Source organism: Macaca thibetana, chromosome 20 (genome assembly GCF_024542745.1).
Source record: "Macaca thibetana thibetana isolate TM-01 chromosome 20, ASM2454274v1, whole genome shotgun sequence".
NCBI lineage: Eukaryota > Metazoa > Chordata > Mammalia > Primates > Cercopithecidae > Macaca > Macaca thibetana.
The window spans coordinates 26878413-26903431 of record NC_065597.1 but is presented as its reverse complement, the minus strand read 5'-3'; the positions used below and the strand labels follow the sequence as shown (position 1 = coordinate 26903431).

The 25019-nt window shown below is 44.2% G+C and overlaps 1 protein-coding gene across 1 annotated transcript in view; it reads right to left on the bottom strand.

The window, feature by feature from the left end:
• NECAB2 (N-terminal EF-hand calcium binding protein 2) overlaps positions 1–25019 on the bottom strand; it is a 434498-nt gene that overhangs the window by 104526 nt on the left and 304953 nt on the right. The window lies entirely within an intron of this gene.

Sequence of the window (25019 nt, the reverse complement as noted above, 5' to 3'; positions counted from 1 at the left end):
TACACATACGTATGCATATACACATACATATGTATGTAAGAGAGACATAGAGACAGAGAGACTGATGGAAAGCCATGCCCTTGAGCAAATGCCAGGATGACACAGAGTTTTCTTTGAAATAGTTTTCAGATAATTGCAATTACCAAGAGAGATTTATTTTGTCCTCTAGAAAGTTAGGCCTGAACTCTATTTCTCCCTCCTTCCCCAATCCATTACAATTTGTAGACGAGAATGTCACATACCAACCGTGTCTCCCACATGCAAAATTGCCGGAGGCATTATGAAACAGTGGGATTTTGTTCCACTCAGATGGAAATATAGCATCTTTGGTTGGAGGGTGAGGGAGCCATGTACTTGGTTGACTACATCTAGGTGCTAGGATTTCTATAGGTAGAACCCTCTGGTGCAGGTCTTGCAGGATGAAGACACCGGGAGGTAGTTCTGTATGAGGACAGCTTTTGCTAGGTGTGTCTCATCTTATGGGCCACGAAGAAACTATGTTTGGCTCATTCTGCCAAGACACACACACACAAAACAATCTGAAGGCCTAGTGGTGGCTTTTGAGCACACATCTCCGTTCCTCTTTTCTAAGAAGTGGTGAAACCATATTGCCAGCTGGCTAAGGGAGTTGGTCTGGTCAAAACTCTGGTGTTTGTTTTCCTTGTTGAGTGAGCTCTTGTCTATCATAGGATACTGTTGCCTTGCTTTAGGAATCTTGTCTTGAAAGCTTGACTTTGCTTAAGCATTTGCTAAGTGTCGTACCCCCACAACCCTTTTTCTTTCTCAACTTTCCCAGTGCCTTCCTTTTAATGTAATTTCTGGCTTCTGTTTTTTTTTTCTCTGTGTTTATACTTGTTTTTCTCTAGGTGTCAACAGCCATCTTCTGCTTTTTCCCCACTCAGGTCCTTATTTCAAAAGACTGCTCTAATCCAAAAATGAAATTAAGAAAACAGTTCTATTTACAAGAACATCTAAAAGGGTAAAAGAAATGTGTTTAACCAAGGAAGTGTGAGACTGGTAGATGGAAAACCATAGAACAGTATTGAAGGAAATTAAACAAGACCTGAACAAATGGAATGGTCCATGCATGGTTCATGGACTGGAAGATGTACTATTGTTAATATAGCTAATATGGTTTGGATCTGTGTCCCAACCAAATCTCACGTTTGATTGTAAGCCCATTGTTGGAAGTGGGGCCTGGTAAGAAGTGACTGGATCATAGGGGTAGAGCTCTCATAAATGGGTTAGCACCATCCCCCCTTGGTACTGTATAGTGAGTTTTCAGGAGATCCGGTTGTTTAAAAGTGTGCATCACCACCCCCTCTCTTTCTCCTGCTCTGGCCATGTGAAGCTCCTCACTTCCCCTTTGCCTTCCACCATGAATGGAAGCCTCCTAAGGCCTCCCCAGGAGCAGAAACCACTATGTCTCCTGTACAACTTGTGGAACCATGATCCAATTAAAGCTCTTTTCTTTCTGAATTACCCAGTCTCAAGTATTTCTTTACAGCAGCGTGAGAACAGATTAATACAATGGCAATACTCCCCAAATTAACCTACAGATCTAATACAATCCCTATTAAAATTTTTCAACTGCCCTTTTTTTTTTTTTTTTTGCAGAAATAGAAAAACGTATTCTAATATTTATATAGAAATGCTGGGGGCCCTGAGTGGCCAAAACAATCTTTAAAAAGAAGAACAAACTTACTACAAAGCCACAGTAATCAAAATAATGTGGTACTGGCAGAAAGATAAAACACAAAAATCAATAGAATAAAACTGAACATCCAGAAATAAATCCATACATCTATGGTCAATTGATTTTTTTTTTTTTTTTTTTTTTTTTGAGACAGAGGCTCACTCTGTCACTCAGGCTGGAGTGCAATGGCATGGTCTTGGCTCACTGCAACCTCCTCCTCCCGGGTTCAAGTGATTCTCCTGCCTCAGCCTCCTGAGTAGCTGGGACTACAGGTGCGTGCCACCACACCCAGCTAATTTTTGTATTTTTAGGAGAGACAGGGTTTCACTATGTTGGCTAGGCTGGTCTTGAACTCCTAACCTTGTGATCTGCCTGCCTTGGCCTCCCAAAGTGCTGGGATTACAGGCGTGAGCCACTGTGCCGGCTTGGTCAATTGATTTTTGACAAAGGTTTTAAGACCATTCAGTGGGTAAAGGAGAGTCTTTTCAACAAATGGGATGGGGACAACTAGACATCTACAAGCAAAATAACAAACATAGACCCCTACTTACCTCACAGCATATATAAGAATTAACTCAAAATGGATCAAAGACCTAAATGTAACAGCTAAGACTATAAAATCCTTAGAAGGGAAAATAGGTGTAAATCTTCATGACTTTGCAATATGATTATTTCTTAAATATGACATCACAAGCGCAAACAACAAAAGAAAAACAGATAACTTGGACCTCATCAAAATGAGAAACTTTTATGCATTGAAGGACACCATCAATAAAGTAAAAAGATGAGCGACAGAGTGGGAGAAATATTTGCAAATCATATATCTGATAAGGGTCTGTATCTGGATTATATAAAGAATTCTGGCCAGGTGTGGTGGCTCACGCCTGTAATCCCAGAACTTTGGTAGGCTGAGGCAGGTGAATCACAAGGTCAGGAGATCGAGACCATCCTGGCTAACATGGTGAAACCCCATCTCCACTAAAAATACGAAAAATTAGCCAGGCGCGGTGACTCACGGCTGTTATCTCAGCAGTTTGGGAGGCCAAGGTGGGCAGATCACGAAGTCAGGAGTTGAAGACCAGCCCGGCCAAGATGGTGAAATCCCGTCTTTACTAAAAATACAAAAATTAGCCGGGCGTGGTGGCAGGTGCCTGTGATCCCAGGTACTCAGGAGGCTGAGGCAGAGAATTACTTGAACCCGGGAGGTGGAGGTTGCAGTGAGCTGAGATTGTGCCACTGCACTCCAGTCTGGGCAACAGAGCGAGACTCTATCTCAAAAGAAAACAAACAAACAAAACAAAACAGAACTACCTCAGAGGCATTAGCATTTCTCTACCAGTTTCAAAGACTCAGTAGAGAGAATCTGATTGGTTCAGTTTGGATCAGGGCTAGACTGGGATACAGGGTAGCGTGGAGCCCTCAGAGGTGTTAGGGATTTAGCCTTTTGGGTGGGGACACAGTGTTCAGATAAGAAGGGTGTGGGCTAGGCAGTTGTCCCAAAAGATGTCTACTTTAAGTATAAAAAAAAATTAGGCTGGGTGCAGTGGCTCACGTCTAAAATCCCAGCACTTTGGGAGGCTGAGATGGGTGGATCACCTGAGGAGTTTGAGACCAGCCTGACCAATATGGTGAAACTCCATCTCTACTAAAAATACAAAAAATTAGCTGGGCGTGGTGGTGCAAGCCTGTAATCCCAGCTACTCGGGAGGCTGAGGCAGGAGAATCACTTGACCCTGGGAGGTGAAGGCTAGAGTGAGCCCAGATTGCACTATTGCACTCCAGCCTGGGGAACAAGAGTGAAACTCTGCCTCAAAAAAAAATAAAAAATAAAAATAAAAATAAATAATAAATAAAAATAAAGAACATCTTGGAAAAAAGAAAAAATAAATAATCACCCATAATCCTAGCATCTTAATCACTAGAGCTTTTATTTCTGCAAATCCTTTCAGTATTTGTCCACAGGCCAACATATTTTTTAGAGTTGTAATCACTGTGTTTGTGCTGTTGATTTTGGTTTTTTTCACTTGCCATCATGTTACAAACACTTCCCACGTTTCTAAATCACCTTCATAATTATCCTTTTTAATGGCTGCATAACATTCAATTGAGTGTATGTACCATAATTGTTGTAATCACTTTCCCATTTCTGGATATTTACATAATTTCTAATTTTTTTTTTGCTATTATATATATACATCTCGTACTGTAGGAAATACTTTCGTGCATACTAATGTTTTTTTCTTTACTTGAATTGCCCACATTACTTAAAAAGACCAAATAGGATAAAATTTCCCATGAAATGTCAAGCTAACCAAGCAGCCTAGAAAGAAGAGAGACTCATAAACTCACCGGGGATCGGAAATGCAGCCACAATTCCAGGAGACCCCCTTCCCACCAGGGAAGCCCCTATTCTCTCACCCCTGCTGTTTCGGCCTCTTTCCCTCACCGACAGTGCACTGACATTGTCTGCAGTATGAATGTGCTGCTGTAGATTTCTATTTTCATTGGTGTGGTATCTGGGTTGGTTTGCCTATGCTGTTGCAATGCTACTATGAACATCCATGGACATGACTCCTGGTCCTGAGGCACATGTGTAAAGGTCTTTCTAGACCAGTTTCTCAACCTTGACGTGATATTTGGGGTTGGATCCTTCTTTGTTATGGGGGCTGTCTGTGCATTGTGGATGCTCAGCAGCACTTCTGACCTTGACCCTCTAGAAGCCAGGAGGAGTTCCTGGTAAGAAGACATGTATCAAACATGTCTTCCTGCTATTGAGAATCGCTGCTCTGGACTAATGCCCCTCCTATTAAGAATCACTGCTCTGGATAATGGTTTTCAAACCTTGCTACACTTTAGAATCACATGAGGAGATAAAAAAAATTTTCACTAGCCTGGGCAACATTGCAAAACCCCATCTCTACAAAAAATACAAACATTAGCCAGGTGCGATTGTACACGCCTAGGGAGGCTGAGGTGGGAGGATCACTTGAGTCCAGGGAGAGTGAGGCTGCAGTGAGCTGAGATTATGCCACTGCACTCCAGCTTGAGTGACAGAGTGAGACCCTGTCTCAAGAAAATTAAAAAAAATTAGGCCCAGCACAGTGGCTCACACCTGTAATCCCAGCACTTTGGGAGGCTAAGGTGGGTGGATCATTTGAAGCCAGGATCATTTGAGGCCAACCTGGCCAACATGGTGAAACCCTGTCTCTACTAAAAATACAAAAATTGGCCAGGCATGGTGGCTCGCACCTGTAGTCTTAGCTACTTGGGAAGATGAAGCATGAGAATCGCTTGAACCTGGGACACAGAGGTTGCAGTGAGTTGAGGTGGCACCACCGCATTCCAGCCCGGGAACAGAGTGAGACTCTGTCTCAAAAAAAAAAAAATAATTAATTAAAAAAATAAAAATGTTAATGCCAAGACTGTATCCCAGACCAATTAAATCAACATCCCTAGGGGCACAGTGCTAGACACATTGCCTGCACACTGGAATCATGTGAGAGCTTTAAAAAAACTGATGCCTGAGCCAGGCACCCAGAGGTTCTCATTTAATTAATTGGTCTGGAGGGGGACATGAAGATTTTAAAAAGTGAAGCCTTAGGTGAGTCTAATGTGGAGTCACATTTAAAACCACAGGGGCAAATGCCTATGAGCGGAATTGCTGGATTGCAGGCCTGTGCTTTACTAAGCAACGATAAGCTGTTTTCCAGGGATTTTTTTTATAAACACACGTCTGCCTTCCACCCTCTATGTCCCCAAACTGAACTCCCCAAAGCCAAGATCTATGTCTCCCTTATCTTTTTTTTTTTTTTTTTTGAGACAGAATTTCGCTCTGTCACCCAGGCTGGGGTGCAGTGGCCGGATCTCAGCTCACTGCAAGCTCCGCCTCCCGGGTTTAGGCCATTCTCCTGCCTCAGACTCCCGAGTAGCTGGGACTACAGGCGCCCGTCACCTCGCCCGGCTAGTTTTTTGTATTTTTTAGTAGAGACGGGGTTTCACCGTGTTAGCCAGGATGGTCTCGATCTCCTGACCTCGTGATCCGCCCGTCTCGGCCTCCCAAAGTGCTGGGATTACAGGCTTGAGCCACCGCGCCCGGCCAATCTCTCCCTTATCTTTAGATACCTGCCACCTAACCAAGTAGCTGGTATGTAGTAGCTGCTTAATGTATATTTGTTGTTGAATGATTAGAAGTAGGTTATCATTTTGCTGCCATCAGATAAGATTTTGTTGCTGTTGGAACCTATAAGAGAGAAGCAGGATTATAAACAGAGATGGAGATGGAATCTTTTTTTTTTTTTTGCAACAGAGTCTTGCTCTGTTCCCAGGCTGAAGTACAATGGTGCAATCTTGGCTCACTGCAACCTCCACCTCCCAGGTTCAAGCAATTCTCCTGCCTCAGCCTCCCAAGTAGCTGCTGGGATTACAGGCACAAACCACCATGCCTGGCTAATTTTTGTATTTTTAGTAGAGACGGGGTTTCTTCATCTTGGCCAGGCTGGTCTCAAACTCATAACCTCAGGTGATCTGCCCACCTTGGCCTCCCAAAGTACTGGAATTACAGGCATGAGCCATCACGCCTAGCCAAGATGGAGTCTTTTAACACAACACCTCAGACTCAAGCTGAGAAAGGTGGTGCCTATCAGCAAGTTTGAGAACTTGTAGATGCTTCATTTTCTTAACTCTGAAAGACGGAAGTCCAGGCCTTAGAGAATGGTAAGCGGCCATGAGGGACCTCCATGCTATCTGAAGAGGATGCCAGGAGGCAGAGGCTCCAACCTTGACCACAGGGAGTCAGGGTTGAGGTGGGGAGGCCTGAGTAAAGAGAAGTGAAATGGGGATCAGACTGACAGGGATCCTAGTCACTGGTCTGTGGTTGGCAGAAGATGTATCCCTCGATATGTCCATGTCCCCATCCCTGGAATCTATGAACACGTTAGTTTACATGGCAAAAGGGAATTAAGGCAGCAGATGGAATTAAGGTTGCTACTCAGCTGACATGGAGATGGGGAGAATATCTTGGATGATCTGGGAGTAAGAAGGTGGTGGAAAAGTCAGATTCAGAGAAAAATGTGAAGATTATATGCTGCTGAGGAAGATGTGGGGGGGGAAGGGTGGTGGGGTAGGTGCTGGAAGCTGCTGCAGGTGGTCTCTAGAAGCCGGGAAAGGCAGGGAAACAGAGGCTCCCTTACAGCCCCCGGAAGGAATGAAGCCCTGCTGACACCTAGATTTCAGCCCAGTGAGACCTGTGTTGGACTTCTGACCTCCAGGACTGTAAGAAAATAAATCTGTGTTGTTTGAAGCCGCTGAACTTGTGGTCATATGTTACAGCAGGCACAGGAAACTCATACATCTTTCAAGGCTGGCTTTGTTTGCTCCAAAAGGAAATGCGAAGAGGAAAGTAATACTTTGTATCAAGCTCTGGACTCTATGAATAGTAATCATAACTAATGCTTGGTATTGCTCCTACTATACGCATGGCCCTAAGTGCTTCACATAAACCCATTCATTGAACTTTCGCAATTCTGTAAGGTAGGTACTATTTTTATCTACATTTTTCACTGATAGGGTAACTGAGGCACAAAGAGGTTGCGTAACTTGTTCGAGGCTGCCCAGGCAGTCTGGCTGTAGTGTCCCTGCCACGCACTGCCATGCTTGTGTTTGGTGACTTGAAAGATTGGTTTCTTTCAAGTAAGACATGCAGTGCTTCTAGATACGGTAGAGCAAAACTGTGGGGGCAAATCCATTGGGAGAGCAAGCTCACAATTTCTGATTTAATAACTATAATAAATACAAGTCAATCTCTTCTTGATAACTCAGTGTCCTCACCAAACCCAAGTTGGTGGGAAATTATTGGCGAAAAATCCATGTTGTATGGGATGCACTTTGTCATGCTCCTGGGGGCTCCTGCACTGACACGGAAGCTCACTTGTTACCGTGGAGTAAGTCAGCTTCTGCGCCGGCCAGTGTGGGTTAAAATCCTGGTTTGTTGGTTTATTAGCTGTGAAACTCCAAGCAATCTACTTTACCTCTCTGAGCTTAAGTTTCCTCTTCAACAAAACAAAATAAAGCAACAAAAAAAAACAAAACACTCTTCCTTCAAGGCTTGGCACTTCAGTGACAGGAGGAAAAGTATGAGTGTTATAGGAGGCAGAAAGAAATTATTTAGGTAGACAGGGTAAAGAGAGTCCCCGGCAGAAAACTTTCCTTCTAACAGAAAGTAACTCAGAAATCGCTCCCTTTCAGGCCAGGTGCAGTGGCTCACGCCTGTAATCCCAGCACTTTGGGAAGCCAATGTGGGCGGATTACCTGAGGTCAGGAGTTCAAGACCAGCCTGGCCAACATGATGAAACCCTGTCTCTAAAAAAAAACTCATGAAAATTAGCTGGGCATAATGGCAGGTGCCTGTAGTCCCAGCTACTTGGCAGGCTGAGGGAGGTGGATCACTTGAACCTGGGAGGTGGAGGTTGCAGTGAGCCAAGATCACACCATGGCACTCCAGCCTGGGCGACAAAGCAAGACTCTGTCTCAGAAGAAGAAGAAGAAGAAAAAAAAGGGCTGGGTACAGTGGCTCATGCCTGTAATCTCAGCACTCTGTGAGGCCAAGGCAGGTGGATCGCTTGAGGTCAGGAGTTCGAGACCAACTTGGCCAACATGGTGAAAACCTATCTCTACAAAAAATACAAAAATTAGCCGGCTGTGGTGGTGGGCGCCTATAATTCCAGCTACTCAGGAGGCTAAAAATTGCTTGAACCTGGGTGGCAGAGGTTGCAGTGAGCCAAGATCGTGCCACTGCATTCCAGCCTGAGTGGTAGAGTGAGACTCAGTCTCAAAAAAGAAAAAAAGGAAAAAGAACAAAAAAACCCAGCTCCCTTTCTAACCTCATGCAGTTCAAATAAATCACTTCTCTTCTAATAACAAGTGGCCTGAATGATCAAGCTGTAAAACACAGATAAGACAGCTCAAGCATAGAAGGGGGCAGTCTCCTGGGTAATCCCCAAACTTCACACTCATACAATGGGCCTCAGTGAAACAGTGGGCCTTGATGAGCACATTCCTTTCCTTTAGGCACACTCAGTAAGAAATGGAGCTAAAAGTGCACTGGGGTTGGGGGGGATGTCTACCGCTGCAAGAAGCTCTCTGGGAACAGACACAGAAACTCTCCCTCCCAGATAAGCAACACAGACTAAGAGCTGGCCTGGGTGGTCAGGGAATGGGGTGAGAGCCGATAAAAAATCTCTGGTCTATACAGGTAGCACATGTGGTCCCAACTAAACCATCGGGCTCTAGGAGTAGAAGGCATCCCCTCCTCACTAGCCCATTTATAAAAACCCTGACATTTTTACTACCACCTGGCAGGCCGCTCGGGACCCCTCTCCATGATGGAGAGCGGTTCTTTCCTTTTGCCTGTTAAACTCCTGCTCCAAACTCACTGTGTGTGTGTGTATGTGTGTGTGTGTGTCCGCAACCTGGATCTCCTTGGCTCTGAGACCAAGAACGTTGATACTTACCCCAGACAACGAGGCTGCTTCATGAGGAAGCACTCGCTAAATGTATTTCCACCTCTTGTCTGGTTCTGTAATTCAGGACAGTGGTTAAGTGGTCAGGGGAGAGATACCGAGTCTCCTTTCCTTCGTGTGTTCATTCTGTGTCCATTCCTAGATCCATCACTTGCTTGCTATAACAGTAGGCGAGGTACTTAACCTCTCTAGTCTCAACTTCCTAATCTGTAAAATGGGCATGCTGGTGACAGCATCTCCCTCTAACTTCCTTAGAGCAGTTGTGGAGAATTAATTGGGATGTTTTATGTAAACTGCTTGGAACAGTGCTGGCGACCCGGGGACCCAAGGACCCAGTGGAGTTAGTCCTTCTGCTTGTCAGAGACGAGAGGAAGGGAAGGGAGTCGAACACCCTTCAGCTGAGGCGGGGAGAAGAGTATGTGATGCTGCGGTCAGGGACGACCAGTAAGAGACCTTGCGGGAGACAATGGCTCACAGGACTGAGGGGAGAGCTGAGCTGGACAGGGATGGGCTTCCGGGTCAGAGATCCAGGCATCTCCAGGCACAGACAGTGGGTGGCTGCAGCGTCAGCTGAGCCTGCAGTGACAGCTAGCAGCCCACACAGTGGTGGTCATGCAAAGGGCGAGAGAACGGTAAAGCAGAGTCCTTGTCTTCCTGCCCCCTTGTGAATTCCCAGCCGATGTCTGTGTCAGCTTTCACTCATCTGGTGGCTGTATGTTGCCACATGAAAAATATCCAGTTACAAGACGTTATGATGCTATTCTTAGTTTTTTAGAAAAGCACTCTGAAAGAAAGTTCACCAAAATGTGAATAGAAGTTATTTCTGGGCGATGGGTTTTTTAAAACTGTCTTTTAAATGTATTTTTGAGTTGCATGGGTTTTTTAAAATCACAACGAGCATGCGTGACTTTTAATAATAAGAACGAGTCATATTTTTTCCCATTTCCATTCTGGATAGAAAAAAGAACCTATATTTATCTAGCATCATAAGATGTTACGAATCTACGCATCTTCCAGCAAGCTAAGTTTTATCTTTATTAGATGCAATTCAATGCCATGAACATTTGGGGAGCATTGACTCCGTGCCAGCTATTGGCCCTGGTGTTACAAGAACAAATAAAGCACAATTCCTGCTTTTAGAGAGCTCGGAGTGCCAAGCAATGACTTCTGTTCTGTGTTTATAAAAGCTCGCAATTTCTGATTTAATATCTGTAATAAATACAAGTCAATCTCTTCTTAATAACTCAGTGTCCTCACCAAACCCGAGTTAGTGTGAAACTGTTTGTTGGGAATAAATCTGTATTGTACGGGATGCACTTCGTCATGCTCCTGGGGGCTCCTGCATTGACACGCTGGGTCACTTATTGCTTAGACTAAGTGGTCTTGGACTGTTATGGTTTTCTTGCTACTCAGTAAATAATAATGATGTATTCTCCTTTCTGAACACTACGTGTTAGGCAAGGTGCTAAACTTGTACATGTATGATCACATTTTATTCTCAGAATAACCCATGAAGGATGGGCTTTACTGTTTTCTCAGTTTTACAGATGAGAAAACTGAGGCTCAGATAGGTTAAGTAACTTGCCTAAGGTCACACAGCTAGTCAGTGGACATGCCAAGATTTGAACCCATTTTTAGGCCGATTCCAAGGCCTAAGACGCTCATCTCTAACCTATGCACCTTTCCATGCTCAAGCTGTGTTTGCGTGTTAGAGCAAATTTTAGGTTCCAAAGAATTTGGAATGTTCCTAGAATCATAAATCTTGTCCCAGGTGTTCTTCTAGAATTTTGCCAATTCTCCATTAGGGGGTGGAACCTAATTCTCTTCCCTTGAATGTGGGTGGCCTTCTTTGGTAGCTGCGGATTTCACCTCTCAGATCTCCCGTCAAGAAAAAAGTTACTTTTCAGCTCTAAGGAAAGTGCTGAGCTGCCGTCCGCACCTCTTAGCACCACCATGGTGTGTCTTCGCCTTCAAGCCAGTCTTTCTGGACAGACTCAACCAATGACTGAGCAGGGCAGGGGTCTAGGGCCCAGCTGTTTCTGTTCAGTATGGGACTCTTTGTCCCACAGCATGAAGTGGGTTGGCCAAGACCCTGTCTGATCTATGCTGCCATCTGAGACTCTCCTGCACCATCCCGTGTCGACTCCTTTCCCTTTACAGCTGTCAGAGCCACACTGTGTCCTGAAGGCCTTTCTGACTTCCTCCTTGTGCTTCCTCCTTCCGTTCTCTGTCTCAGGTATGACCCCCACTCAACTTCTTCACTCCTAACTCCCATCTCAGGGTCTGCTTCCCAGGGGACCCATCTGACGCAGCCTTTTGCTTGTTTGTGAGTGACACAGTGCTGCGGAAGTGATACTGCGTGACCTGCAGGATGAGGCTACAAAAGGCAATGCAGCTTGCACATTGCTTGCTAGAACCCTCACTCTTGAAGTCTTCAGCTACCACGTAAGAAGCTCAACTCCCCTGAGGCTGCCACACTGTGAAGAAGCCTAAAGTAGAGCCCACATGAAGAGACCATGTGGAGAGGCCCTGAGACTACATGGAGAGAGTGAGAGTGAGTGAGAGAGAGAGAAAGAGAGAGAGAGAGAGAGAGAGAGAGAGAGAGAATGCCTGATCAGCCCCCATTACTCCAATTCCTTGGGGTTCTACTTCCAGCCATCATTGGACCCTAAGCCAGTGCTGCCCAGCCTAAGACCCTAAGCCAGTGCTGCCCAGCCTAACTCATCCTGAATTCCTGATCCACAGAGACCCTGAGAGATGAAATACTTTTCTTTTAAGTCACTAAGTTTTGGGCTGATTTGTTACCCAGCAATAAATAGCTGGCACAAGTACCATGTGGGCTGTGGCATGTGAGCGTGGGGCCTGCCATTTTTCATAATCCTGCACCTTTACTACTCTGTGGGAGCTCAGAATAGTGGGCGTTCCATGCACATTGGTTACTGTTTTGCATGCTCAGTGAGATTACAGATATGGGCCAGTTCTGAGCTGCCTGGAAATACATGTGTAGCAATTTAAACATTTCCTCTCTAATTAAATTGTGATGAGAATCCATTCCAAGACACCCTCCAAATATTTGTTGATAAGAAAAACAGAGGGTGCTTCTGAGGTTTAGGATTAAAATTATGAGACTATGAAACTCAAAATTATGAGACCCCCTCATGTTAAATAAGCAGAAATGACAGTCCATGAGATAGTGGCTCCTGGTCCATCTCAACATAGTTATAAAGACATATGCGATCAGTGCCAAGGAAAGAGAAGTCATCCTTGTATCTCCTTAGCCCACCCCAAATCTTCACACAGGCTATGACATTGATTCCGAGCTGGGCAGACCTGGGTTTGAATCCCATCTTTACCCACGTAAATGTAACTTGGTTTGCAAAACTGTTGGCAGAATCCACGAAAGCTGAACATATGCATTCCTATGGCCCAGCAGTTCCCTCCAAGGTGTACACCAAACACGAGTATACATCTAACACGAGTACACACGTATGTTCACCAAAATCCATGTTCTGCGGTGGGCAGGTCTGTGCAAACCTACCCCAAAGTGAAAGGAAGCCAAGAAGCCTAAGAAAAAGGCTGACAAATCCTTAGCAGGAAACATTTAATAGGGACTTAGGAGCAGAAGCCATGTCTGTGTGTTGGGTGGCACTGAGACAAGATGGTGGATCCGTGTGGCACTGCCGCTGAGATCCAGGGCTTATATACCATAGGGAAAGGGTGGTTCAGAAGGGTTGCGTGGGACAACTGAAGTACTATAACATCAACATTGCCTGACCTAAGGGCAGCATTCATGGCAAGTACCCGGTCTCACACAAGGAAAAATAGATAAACTGAAAATCTATTTTTTTTTTTGAAACAGTTTTGCTCTGTTGCCTGCAGTGCAGTGGCATGATCTTGGCTCACTGCAACCTCCACCTCCTGGGTTCAAGCAATTCTCCTGCCTCAGCCTCCTGAGTAGCTGGGACTACAGGCGCCCGCCACCACGCCTGGCTAATTTTTGTATTTTTAGTAGAGATGGGATTTCATTACATTGGCCAGGCTGGTCTCAAACTCCTGAGCTTGTGATCTGCACGCCTCGGCCTCCCAAAGTGCTGGGATTACAGGTGTGAACCACCGCGCCCGGCCAAACTGGAAATCTTAAAGGCCTTCCCATAACAGGAATTAATCACAAGTCAACGTGGTAGATTAGCATCCAAGATGGAGTTGCTTTGGCTTCCACAGACATGTACTAGAATGTTCATGGTAGCCCAGGGTTTAAAAAGCCCAGATCTGGATACTATCCAAATGTCCACTGTGTTAGTTTTATATTGCTACATAACAAATTGCCACAAAATTAACAGATTAAAATAACACATATTTTTGACCTCGTGGTTTCTGTCAATCAGGAGTTAGGTTGGGACTCTGCTTCCAAATCCCACAAAGCTGCAAGCCAGGTGTGTTTCAGTCCATGCAGGCTGCTATACACAATGCCACAGACTGGGTGGCTTGTAAACAATAGAAATTTATTGCTCACAGTTCTTGAGGCTGGGGGTCCAAGATCAAGGTATCTGCAGATTCGGTGTCTAATGAGGGCCCACTTTCTGGTTCATAGATGGCAACTTCTAGCTGTGTCCTCATATGGTGGAAGGGATAAGGGGTCTCTCTCAGGTCTCTTTTATAAGGATGCTGATCCCATTCATGAAGGCTCCACCCTCATGACCTCATCACCTCCCAAAGACCCCACTTCCTAACACCATCGCCTTGGAGGTTAGGATTGCATACGTTGGAATCCTATTGGAAACACGATTGCAAGGTGTCTGCTAGGCAGTAGAGGTGTCTGCTAGGCAGTAGTCCCATTTCAAGGTTCAACAGGTGTAGGGTCCGCTTCCAAGTTCACATGTTGTTGGCAGAATTCATTTCCTTATGGTAAAACTGACGGCCTCGGTTTCTTTCTGGATGTGAACTGGAGGCCGCCCTCCGTTCCTTGCCACAGGGGCCTCCCCAAAATGCCCCTAACAAGGCCTGCAAGGGGGAAGGTGCTCTTGCAGGGCAGAGGTCACAGTCCTGTGTAATGTAACTGTGAGTGAATTCCATCATACTCACCGTAATTCTATTGGTTAGAATCACATCACACTCTGCCTACTCTCCAGGAGAGGGGCTCACACAGGCTCATGAACCCCAGGAGGTGGGGATTGTGGGGGCTACCTTAAGTTTGCCTATCACATCTGTCAATGGCGAAATGCATAAATAAAGCATGGCACATTCACACAGTGGAGCAGTCCAAAGCAACGAGAATGAACAGTCTCAACCTCACGCAGCCATAGGGATGCATCTCCAAACAGATGATGGCGTGAAGGCGGCCGGACCCAAGGGAGCCTATGCTGTGTGATCTCATGGTATAAAGTTCAATAATTGTCAACACCTCTGCTGTCAGGAGTCAGGATGGTGGTTACTTGGGATGCAGTTAGTGACTGGGACTACACATACCTTGTTTGTTGGATAAGAGGTAGCTTATGACCCTTTCACTTGCCCAGCTCACGTGTGAGAGAAGAACCAGCAGGAGCTGAGAAGCAGCTCTGAACCTTATTTCCAGCTTCAGAACCAAGTGTGTAGCTCTGATGCAATCGCCTGTGGCCAGAAGCAGTTCCTTCTCAAGGCAGTGGGAGCAGATATACTATATAAATGGCTCCAATGGGCTGTGCATGGTGACTCTCACCTGTAATCCCAGCATTTTGGGAGGTTGAGGCAGGCAGATCACCTGAGGTCAGGAGTTCAGATCAGCCTGGCCAACATGGTGAAACCCCCCCTGTACTAAAAATACAAAAATTAGTCAGGTGTGGTGGCAGGCGCCTGTAATCCCAGTTACTCAGGAGGCTGAGGCAGGCGAATCACTTGAGCCCAGGAGGCAGAGGTTGCAGTGAGCTGAGATGTACCATTGTACTCCAGCCTGAGTGACACAGCGAACTCCTTCGTTGGGGGGGAGGGGGAAGGCTCCAATGGCAGCCCCCAAAACTTCCCATTTCACATTTGTTAGCCTCCAAGCCTATGCCAGCTTTGCCCACCCTTTCAGGTGGTTTGACGAAACCAACATTGCTGTGTCTTCTCTTCTTGGGAGACAGCGGCAGGTGGCTGATCCCTGGTTGTCTGCACAGGGGGTGGGCAGCAAGAACTCAGTGCCCTGTGCTCTCCCTGGTCCCCAGCTTTGGAGCTGGCAGGGAAGTGCTTTCACCATGGTACAGGGACATCAGTCTGTGGAATGGATGTCATTTCTGACAGATGCAGGACAAGGAGAAACAGATCTGCCCCTTTGAGCTGAAAGTTTAATTTCAGCTGTTGGCTTTCCCTAAATGGAATGAGAGATGGCGGGAGCGAAAAGCAAAACTAACAACAGTGGGCATTCTCTTTTCTCCGTCACACCCTCCGTGTTTTCAGTGGCCAAAGCACACGCCTGCCCCCAAAAAGGGCATCAGCTCAGTCACAAAAACGGTGGTGTTCAGCCGTTGCCTGAATGCGCTTTGTGAAATCCGACACTGTTGCATCATTCTCCTGCTCCAAGCTTGTTAACACTCCCAGCACTCTCGGCTGCTCAGCAGTGGCTGGCAGCTCCAGCATTTTGGGTTTCAAGTAGTTACGAGTTTTATCCCAAATAACTGGGTTCTGTTAAAAGTTAAAACACGGTTGTTTGTAGGGGATTTAAACTTTTTTTTAACTGGAGTGAATTTATGAAAGGCAAACGTTAGAATGTTTCTAGGTACTAGCGCAAATGGTGAACAGATAATGTCCATCAATGGGAGAATGATAAATTGTGGTATATTCATTGAATGGACTACTACACAGCAATAAAAAAGAACAAGCAACCACTACACCCGACATCGACGGATCTCATAAACATGATGATGAGTAAAGGAAAACAGACAGACAGACTGTGCACCATGTGTTCCACTGACATCAAAGGAAAGATGAGGGAAAACTATTCTATGATGATCGAAGTCAGAACAGTGACTGCGTCTGTAGGAAGTATGTGTATTTACAGGGAAGGGAGCCTTCAGAGGTGTAGGGAAAATTCTGTATTTTTATCTGAGTGGGTTACACAGATGTGTATCTATGTAAAAACCATAGAATTGTACGCTAAAGATTTGGGCGCTGTAGCTCCATAAAGAGTAGGTTTGAAGTTATCCACATTAATAACCACATCACTCTCGGCCAAGTGCGGTGGCTCACACCTGTAATCCCAGTGCTTTGAGAGGCCAAGGCAGGTGGATCACTTGAGGCCAGGAGTTCGAGACCAACCTGGCCAACATGGCGAAACCCCGTCTCTACTGAAAATACAAAAAAATTGCCAGGTATGGTGGCAGGCGCCTGTAGTCCCAGCTACTCGGGAGGCTGAGGCAGGAGAATGGCATGAACCTGGGAGCTTGCAGTGAGCCGAGATCGTGCCACCACACTCCAACCTGGGCGACAGAGTGAGACTCCATCTCAAAAACAAAACAAAACAAAACAAAAACACCCCACATCACTCTTGGCCAGGTGCAGTGGCTCACACCTGTAATCCCAGCGATTTGAAAGGCCAAGGCAGGTGGATCACTTGAGGCCAGGAGTTCGAGACCAACCTGGCCAACATGGTGAAACCCCGTCTCTACTAAAATTACAAAAATTAGCTGGGCGTGGTGCCTCACACCTGTAATCCCAGCTACTTGGGAGGCTGAGGCAGGAGAATCGCTTGAACCCGGGGGACAGAGGTTGCAGTGAGCCGGGATCGCGCCACTACACTCCAGCCTGGGCAACAGAGCAAGACTCTATCTCAAATAAACAAACGAATACAAACCACATCACTCTCACTTGCTTTTCTTTTGCTTTTTATTTTATTTTTTTTGAGACAGGGTCTGGCACTATCATCCAGGCTGGAGTGCAGTGGAATGATCATAGCTCACTGCAGCCTGGAACTCCCAGGTTCAAGCAATCCTCTCAGCCTCTTGAGCAGATGAGACTACAGGTGTGTGCCACCACACACAGTACATTTTTTGTACTTTTTGTAGAGATGCAGTTTTGCCATATTGCCGGGAGCTGTAGCCAGAGGGCTGGGGAGGGAGGGGCCTGGCATAATGAGCTTTGTGAGGAACAAGGCGTTTTCTCCAGGTCAATGGTTTCAACTGTTTAACAGAGGAATGGGCAGTACTCCATACTTAGTACCACCCAGCGGGCACTCCACTCGGACGCAACTGCAAGTACACTAATTCTAGCTTCACCCCCTCTTCTTCTCAACCTCCAAAAGTTTTTCAAAATGCACGTGAGAGCCAGGCACGTTAGCTCACTCCTGTAATCCCAGCACTTTGGGAGGCTGAGGCGGGCGGATCACCTGAACTCTGGAGTTCGAGACCAGCCTGGCCAACATGGTGAAAACCCGTCTTTACAAAAAGTACAAAAATTTGGCAGGCATGGTGGCAGGTGCCTGTAATTCCAGTTACTTGGGAGGTTGAGGGAGGAGAGTCGGTTGAACCTGGGAGCATTCAAGGTTGCAGTGAGCTGAACTGGCACCACTGCTCTCCAGCCTGGGTGATGGGGCGAGACTTTGTCTCAAAAACAACAAAAAAGTAGATGTGAACTCCCCTTAGAAGATGGTCATGGCTACAAAAGTCTCCTTTTATATATATTTTTACAAACAGCATTGTAGGGAAAAGAAACAGTCATCAGACTGTTACTGTGTTTATGTAGAAAAGGAAGACATAAGAAACTCCCTTTTGACCTGTACCCTGAACAATTGCTTTGCCTAGAGATGCTGTTAATCTGTAACTGTGCCTGAACCTTGAGCCACAGAAACACGTGTTGTATAGAATCAAGGTTTAAGGGATCTAGGGCTGTGCAGGGTGTGCCTTGTTAATAAAATGTTTACAGGCAGTATGCTTGGTAAAAGTCATCGCCATTCTCCATTCTCGATAAACCAGGGGCACAATGCACTGCGGAGAGCCGCAGGGACCTCTGCCCTGGAAAGCTGGGTGTTGTCCAAGGTTTCTCCCCATGTGATAGCCTGAGATATGGCCTTGTGGGATGGAAAAGACCTGACCGTCCCCTAGCCCGACACCGGTGAAGGGTCTGTGCTGAGGAGGATTAGTAAAAGAGGAAAGCCTCTTGCAGTCGAGATAGAGGAAGGCCGCTGTCTCCTGCCTGCCCCTGGGAACTGAATGTCTCTGTATAAAACCTGATTGTACATTTGTTCCATTCTGAGATAGGAGGAAAAGTGCCCTGTGGCGGGAGGCGAGACATGTTGGCAGCAATGCTGCTCTGTTATTCTTTACTCCACTGAGATGTTTGGGTGGAGAGAAGCATAAATCTGGCCTACGTGCACATCCAGGCATAGTACCTTCCCTTGAACTTATTTGTGTCACACATTCCTTTGTTCACATGTTTTCTTGCTGACCTTCTCCCCACTATCACCCTGTTTTCCTGCCGCATCCCTTGAACTTATTTGTGTCACACATTCCTTTGTTCACATGTTTTCTTGCTGACCTTCTCCCCACTATCACCCTGTTTTCCTGCCACATTCCCTTTGCTGAGATAGTGAAAATAGTAATCAATAAATACTAAGGGAACTGAGAGACCGGTGCCGGTGCAGGTCCTCCGTATGCTGAGCACTGGTCCCCTGGGCCCACTGTTCTTTCCCTGTACTTTGTGTCTTATTTCTTTTCTCAGTCTCTCGTCCCACCTGACGAGAAATACCCACAGGTGTGGAGGGGCTGGCCCCCTTCACAGCATCCTGGAAGATCCTTACACATAAGAGAGTTTAAGAACTACCAGTTTAGATGTAACATGCATTTCATATTTAATTTTTACTTGTTCTTAATAAATTTTTGTAGCAAAACCCACAAATTCCAGCAGAGGGGGATGTTACTGCATGAAAGGAAAAATCTTTAGCAGAAAACCAATTTGATAAGCCTCACATTCCAACACAGGAAAATGAAGATGCTTCCTTTCGAGATGAAGATGTCCACTCGTGAAAGGGTTTTCCCACCACCCATCCCTCTTAGAGACCTCAGATGAGAATCAAGGCAGTCTATAGAACAAATGCTGGCTGGTAACTGTGTTTATGTTTCAAAAATTTGGGAAATTGTCAAAGCACATCATTGTTAAATTAATACGATCTTTGTCTTGAAGGGGTCTGGGGGAAATTATTTTGACAACTATTGTGGGACAAGTATGCTTCTTGTTCTACATTGGTTCACTTTCATTGTTGGGCTTGGCACTCTTGAAGAAGCCACGAATGAAGCTGCACATTTCTTAATCCCCAGATGAAAAGAGAAATTATTGCAAGGAGCCTTCACTCTTAGACTCAATTTACCCTCAAGTTTCTGCATCTTTACATATGAGGCTTTTTCCCTGGATGCAGAATTGAAGAACTGGAAATTTTAACTAGAAGAGGGAAAGAAACGGACATTCATTCAGCAGCCTCCTTGTGCAAGCAACTTGTATGTTATCTCCTCTAATCCCCAGCCACCCTGCAAAGCCTGGATTAGTGTCTCTGTTTTAGAGAGAGGATAACTTAGGATCAGAGGAGTAAGGAAATTTGCCCAGATCACATAGGGTAGCAAGAGCCTGAATCAAGATCTGGACCTTGGTCCAGCTGACTCAGTAGAAAGCAAAAGAAATAACCATCTTGATACCCTATCACCTAAACAAGAGAAGGTCTACTGCTTTTAGCCAAAAGGATGGAAATGTGACCAAAGAAATACCATGTGCGTCAGCTGAAGATAAGGCCCAGTTTTCCCTCAAAGCACAGCCCGGAGAGTGAGTTTGTGGGGACTGCCCTGCTGAGGAGCTGACACACCGAATCTGACCCTGAAGATCACAGTGACTTTCTTCCTTGGCTCTGTTTTACTCTTCCTGCCCAAGGTCTTTGTAGCAGGTGGTACAATGCCCCTCCTAACAGTGTCCACATTGGAATTCCCAGAATCTGTGAATATGACACCTGACATGGCAAAAAGGACTTTGCAGAAGTGACTGACTTAAGGACCTGAGATGGGGAGATAACCCTGGATTCTCTGGGTGGGCCCAGTGGAATCACAGCAGTCCTTGTAAGGGGAAGGCAGGAGTTAGAGAAGGAGATAAGATGATGTAAGTAGAAACTGGAGTGATGAGGGTCACGAGCCAAGGAATGCAGTGGCCTCTGCGGGTGGAAAGGCGAGGAAGTGATTCTTCCCCAGAGCCTCCAGGAGTGTAACCCTGCTGACCCTTTGATTTCAGTCCAGTGGGAGCCATGTTGGACTTCCTACCTCTAGAACTGTGAAATAATCACTATGTTGTTTTAAGATATAAAGGTCGGGGCTGGGTGCGGTGGCTCACGCCTGTAATCCCAGCACTTTGGAAGGCTGAGGATGGCAGATCACGAGGTCAAGAGATTGAGACAATCTTGGCCAAATTGGTGAAACCCCGTCTTTCCTAAACATACAAAAATTAGCTGGGCATGGTGGTGCATGCCTGTAATCCCAGTCACTTAGGAGGCAGAGACAGGAGGATTGCTTGAACCAGGGAGTCAGCAGTTGCAGTGAGTCGAGATCACGCCACAGCACTCCAGCCTGGGTAACAGAGTGAGACCCCATCAAAAAAAAAAAAAAAAAATAGATACAAAGGTCATAATAATTTGTTACAGCAGCAAGGGGAAACTGATACAGTCTCCAGACATTTTTGATTGTACCCCTCAGCAAAACATTTTCAGTCATTAGCAAAAAATTTTCTACAGCACAGATTCATCATGTATATTATAGAGCAAACAAACAGAAATTGAAAAGGACAAAGAGGATACAACAAATGTTTTGAAATGCATTTTTGTATGTATTAATGTACTAACAGTATAAAATCCTTGTGGTTATCACTAAAATTATTTGCATAAGTAGTGTTAATAAATATTTAATCAGAGTGAAAAATTGAACCTGTTTTATTATCTTTTAAACTCTTTAATGCTTTTTGATACTATAATTTAAAGAACTGATTCTAAACTTCCATAGTTTGTTTTTTTGAGAAGGAGTCTTGCTCTGTTGCCCAGGCTAGAGTGCACTGGCACCATCTTGGCTCATTGCAACCTCTGCCTCCTGGGTTCAAGCAGCTCTCATGCCTCAGCCTCCTGGGGTAGCTGGGATTACAGGCATGCACCACCACACTTGGCTAATGCTTTTATATTTTTAGTAGAGACGAGATTTTGCCATGATGGCAAGGCTGGTCTCGAACTCCTGACCTCAAGTGATCTGTCCTCCTTGGCCCTCAAAGTGCTGGGATTACAGGCGTGAGCCACTGTGCCCAGCCAGGTTCCATAGAGTTGAATACACGGTTTGAAAGGCTATCATAACTGGAAAATATTCCACACAAATGCTCGTGGCTCTGTGCAGAAGCAGCTAATGATATTCATTTTTCAATCCCAACTGCCAATTATGCACAGATTTTTCTTGACATCTGGCTAGTAAATTCCCATGTTTCCTAATCTTGATGTTGTTCTTGCAAACTAATTGGAAGGTGCTCCCTTTTGATATTTTTAACAAGTGAGTTCAAAACCCACTAAAACTGTTTACCTGAAAGATATTAAAAATGGTTGGAATAGTTCATTTCCAAGATTTTAGGCATGCAGCTTTGAGCACTTTTATAAATGATACATTTAAATGCTTTTTTTGGGGGGGAGGTAAAAAGCCTGGCCATTCTAACTCCCTGCCATGATGTACAGCCCCATGTTTTACTTCTTTTTCTCCGAAGGATAGACCTTCAACTTGCTTCTGATAACCTGCCACAAAATATAGTATATTGGACATCCTTCTAGCTGTCCTTTTGTACACCTGTGCAGGTAGACAGAATATCCAGAGAGAAAATCTATAAAGAAACAGCTGGCCTGAGCAACACTATGGACCAAATGGGACAACAGACATATACAGCATATTCTACCCAGTGACAGAAGAATACAGCTTCTCTTCAGGTGCACACAGAATGTTTTCCAGGATGGATCACGTGTTAGGTCACAAAAAAAGTCTTCACAGACTGAGGAAGTTTGAAATTATTGCAATTATCTTTTCCAACTACAATGAAAGGAAACTAGAAATCAATAACAGTAGGAAAATGAGAATCACATATACATATATGGAAACTAGACAACACACTTTCGAACAGTCATTGGGTCAAAGAGCGATCCAAAGTAATTTTAAAAGTATTTTGAGACAAATGAAAATGAAAACATAACATACCAAAACTTAAGAGATGCAGCAAAGGAAGCACTGAGAGAGACAATTACAGTGATAAATGCCTACATTAAAAAAGAAGAAAGACCTCAAATAAACAACCCTAACTTTATACTCCAAGGAAAAAGAACAAATTAAGCTCAAACTTAACATAAGAAGGAAATAAATATTAGAGCAGCAATAAATCAAATAGAGAATAGAACAACAATAGGAAAAAAATGAACAAGACAAAGTGTTGGTTTTTTAAAGGATAAAGTTGACAAATCTTTAGCTAGACTAAGGAAAAAAGAGAGGAAATTCGAATAAATAAAATCAGAAATAAAAGAGGAGACATTACAATGGATACCTCAGAAATTAAAAGGATCGTAAGGGACTACTATGAACAATTATATGCCAACAAATTGGGTAACCTAGAAGAAATATATGCATTTCTGGAAACATACAACCTACCAAAATTGAATTAAGAAGAAACAGAAAATCTGAACAGACCAATAGCAAATAGCAAATAAATTCACTAACAAGAAACCTCTCAATAAAGAAAAGCCCGGCACCAGATGGCTTCATGGATAAATTCTACCCAATATTCAATGGAGAATTAATACCAATCCTTCTCAAACTCTTCCAAAAAATAGAAGAAAGGGGAACACTTCCAGAGTCATTTTATAAGGGCCAGTATCAGTCTGCTACTAAAGCCGGACAAGTACATCACAAGAGAAGAAAATTACAGGCCAATATCCTGAATGAACATAGATGTAAAAATCCTCAATAAAATACTAGCAAACTGAATTCAACAGCACATTAAAAGGATTCTACACTATGACTGGGTAGAATTTATCTCTGGGATACAATGATGGGTTCACAACACAAATCAATCAATGTGATATACCACGTCAACAGAATGAAAGATGAAACACACATAATATTTGCAATAGATAGAGAAAACATATTTGACAAAATTCAGGATCCATTTGTGATGAAAACTCTCAACAAAATAGGTATAGGAGAAACTTACCTTTCCACAATGAAGGCCATATATGAAAACTCCACAGCCAACATCATAATCAATGGAGAAAAACTGAAAGCTTTTCCTCTAAGGCCTGGTACAAGGCAAGGATGCCCATTCTTGCCACTCTATTCAACAAGGTACTAAAGTCCTAGCTAAAGCAATTACATGAGAAAAAGAAAAGTCACCCAAATTGGAAAGAAAGAAGTAAAATTATCTGTGTTCGAAGATGACATGATTATGTAATCTTAACAAAAAACTGTCAAGACTAATGAACAACTCAGTAACGTTACAGCATAAAAAATCAATGTATGACAATCAGTGATGTTTCTATACACAAACAACAAACTATCCAAAAAAAAAACCAATTTAGAAAACAATCTCATTTATAATAGCAACAACAAAAAATTAAGTATCTATGAATAAACTTAACCAAAGAGGTGAGTACAATGACAATTGTATAACATTGATGAAGGAAATTTAAAGACACAAATAAGTGGAAAGACATCCTATGTTATGGAGTGTAAGGCTTAATATTGTTAAAATGTCCATACTACCCAAAGAGATCTACAGATTCAGTGTAATCCCTATCAAAATCCCAATGGCATTCTTCACAAAAATAGAAAAATCCTAAAATTCAAATGGAACAACAAAAGATCATGAACAGCCACAGCAATTTTGAGCAAGACAAGCAAAGCAGGAGGAATACTACTTTTCCATTTTCACAGCTACAGTAATCAAAACAGTATGGTATTAGTGTAAAGACAGACCAGTGGAACAGACTAGAGGGGACAAATAAATCCACGCATGTATGTTCAACTGATCTTAGACAAGGGTGCCAAGAACATACAATGGGAAAAAGATAGTCTCTTCAACAAATGGTGCTGGGAAAACAGTATATCCATATGCAGAAGAACAAAATTGGATCCTTATCTCACATCACATAAAAAATCAATTCAAGGCTGGGCACGGTGGCTTATGCCTGTAGTCCCAGTACTTTGGGAGGCTGTGGCGGGCGGATCACGAGGTCAGGAGTTCGAGACCATCCTGGCTAACATGGTGAAGCCCCTTCTCTACTAAAAATACAAAAAATTAGCCGGGCGTGGTGGTGGGCACCTGTAGTCCCAGCTACTCGGGAGGCTGAGGCAGGAGAATGGTGTGAACCCAGGAGGCAAAGCTTGCAGTGAGCTGAGATCGCGCCACTGTACTCCAGCCTGGGTGACAGAGCAAGACTCTGTCTAAAAAAAAAAAAAAAAAAAAAAAAGAAAAAAAAGATCAAAATCAACCCAAAATGGATTAAAGACATAAATATAAGACTTGAAATTGTAAAACTATTAGAAGAAAACATAGGGAAACATCTCCTTGACATTGGTCTTGGCAGTGATTTTTTGGATATGACACTGAAAAACAGGCAGCAAAAGCAAAAATAAACAAGTAGGACTACATGAAACTAAAAAGCTTCTGAACAGCAAAGGAAAGAATCAACAAAGTAAAAAGCCAGTCTACAAAATGCGAGAAAATATTTTCCAGCCAGTATCTCATAAGGGGTTAATATTGAAAATATATAAGGAACTAATACAACTAAATAGCAAAAAAGACAAATAGTCTGATTAGAA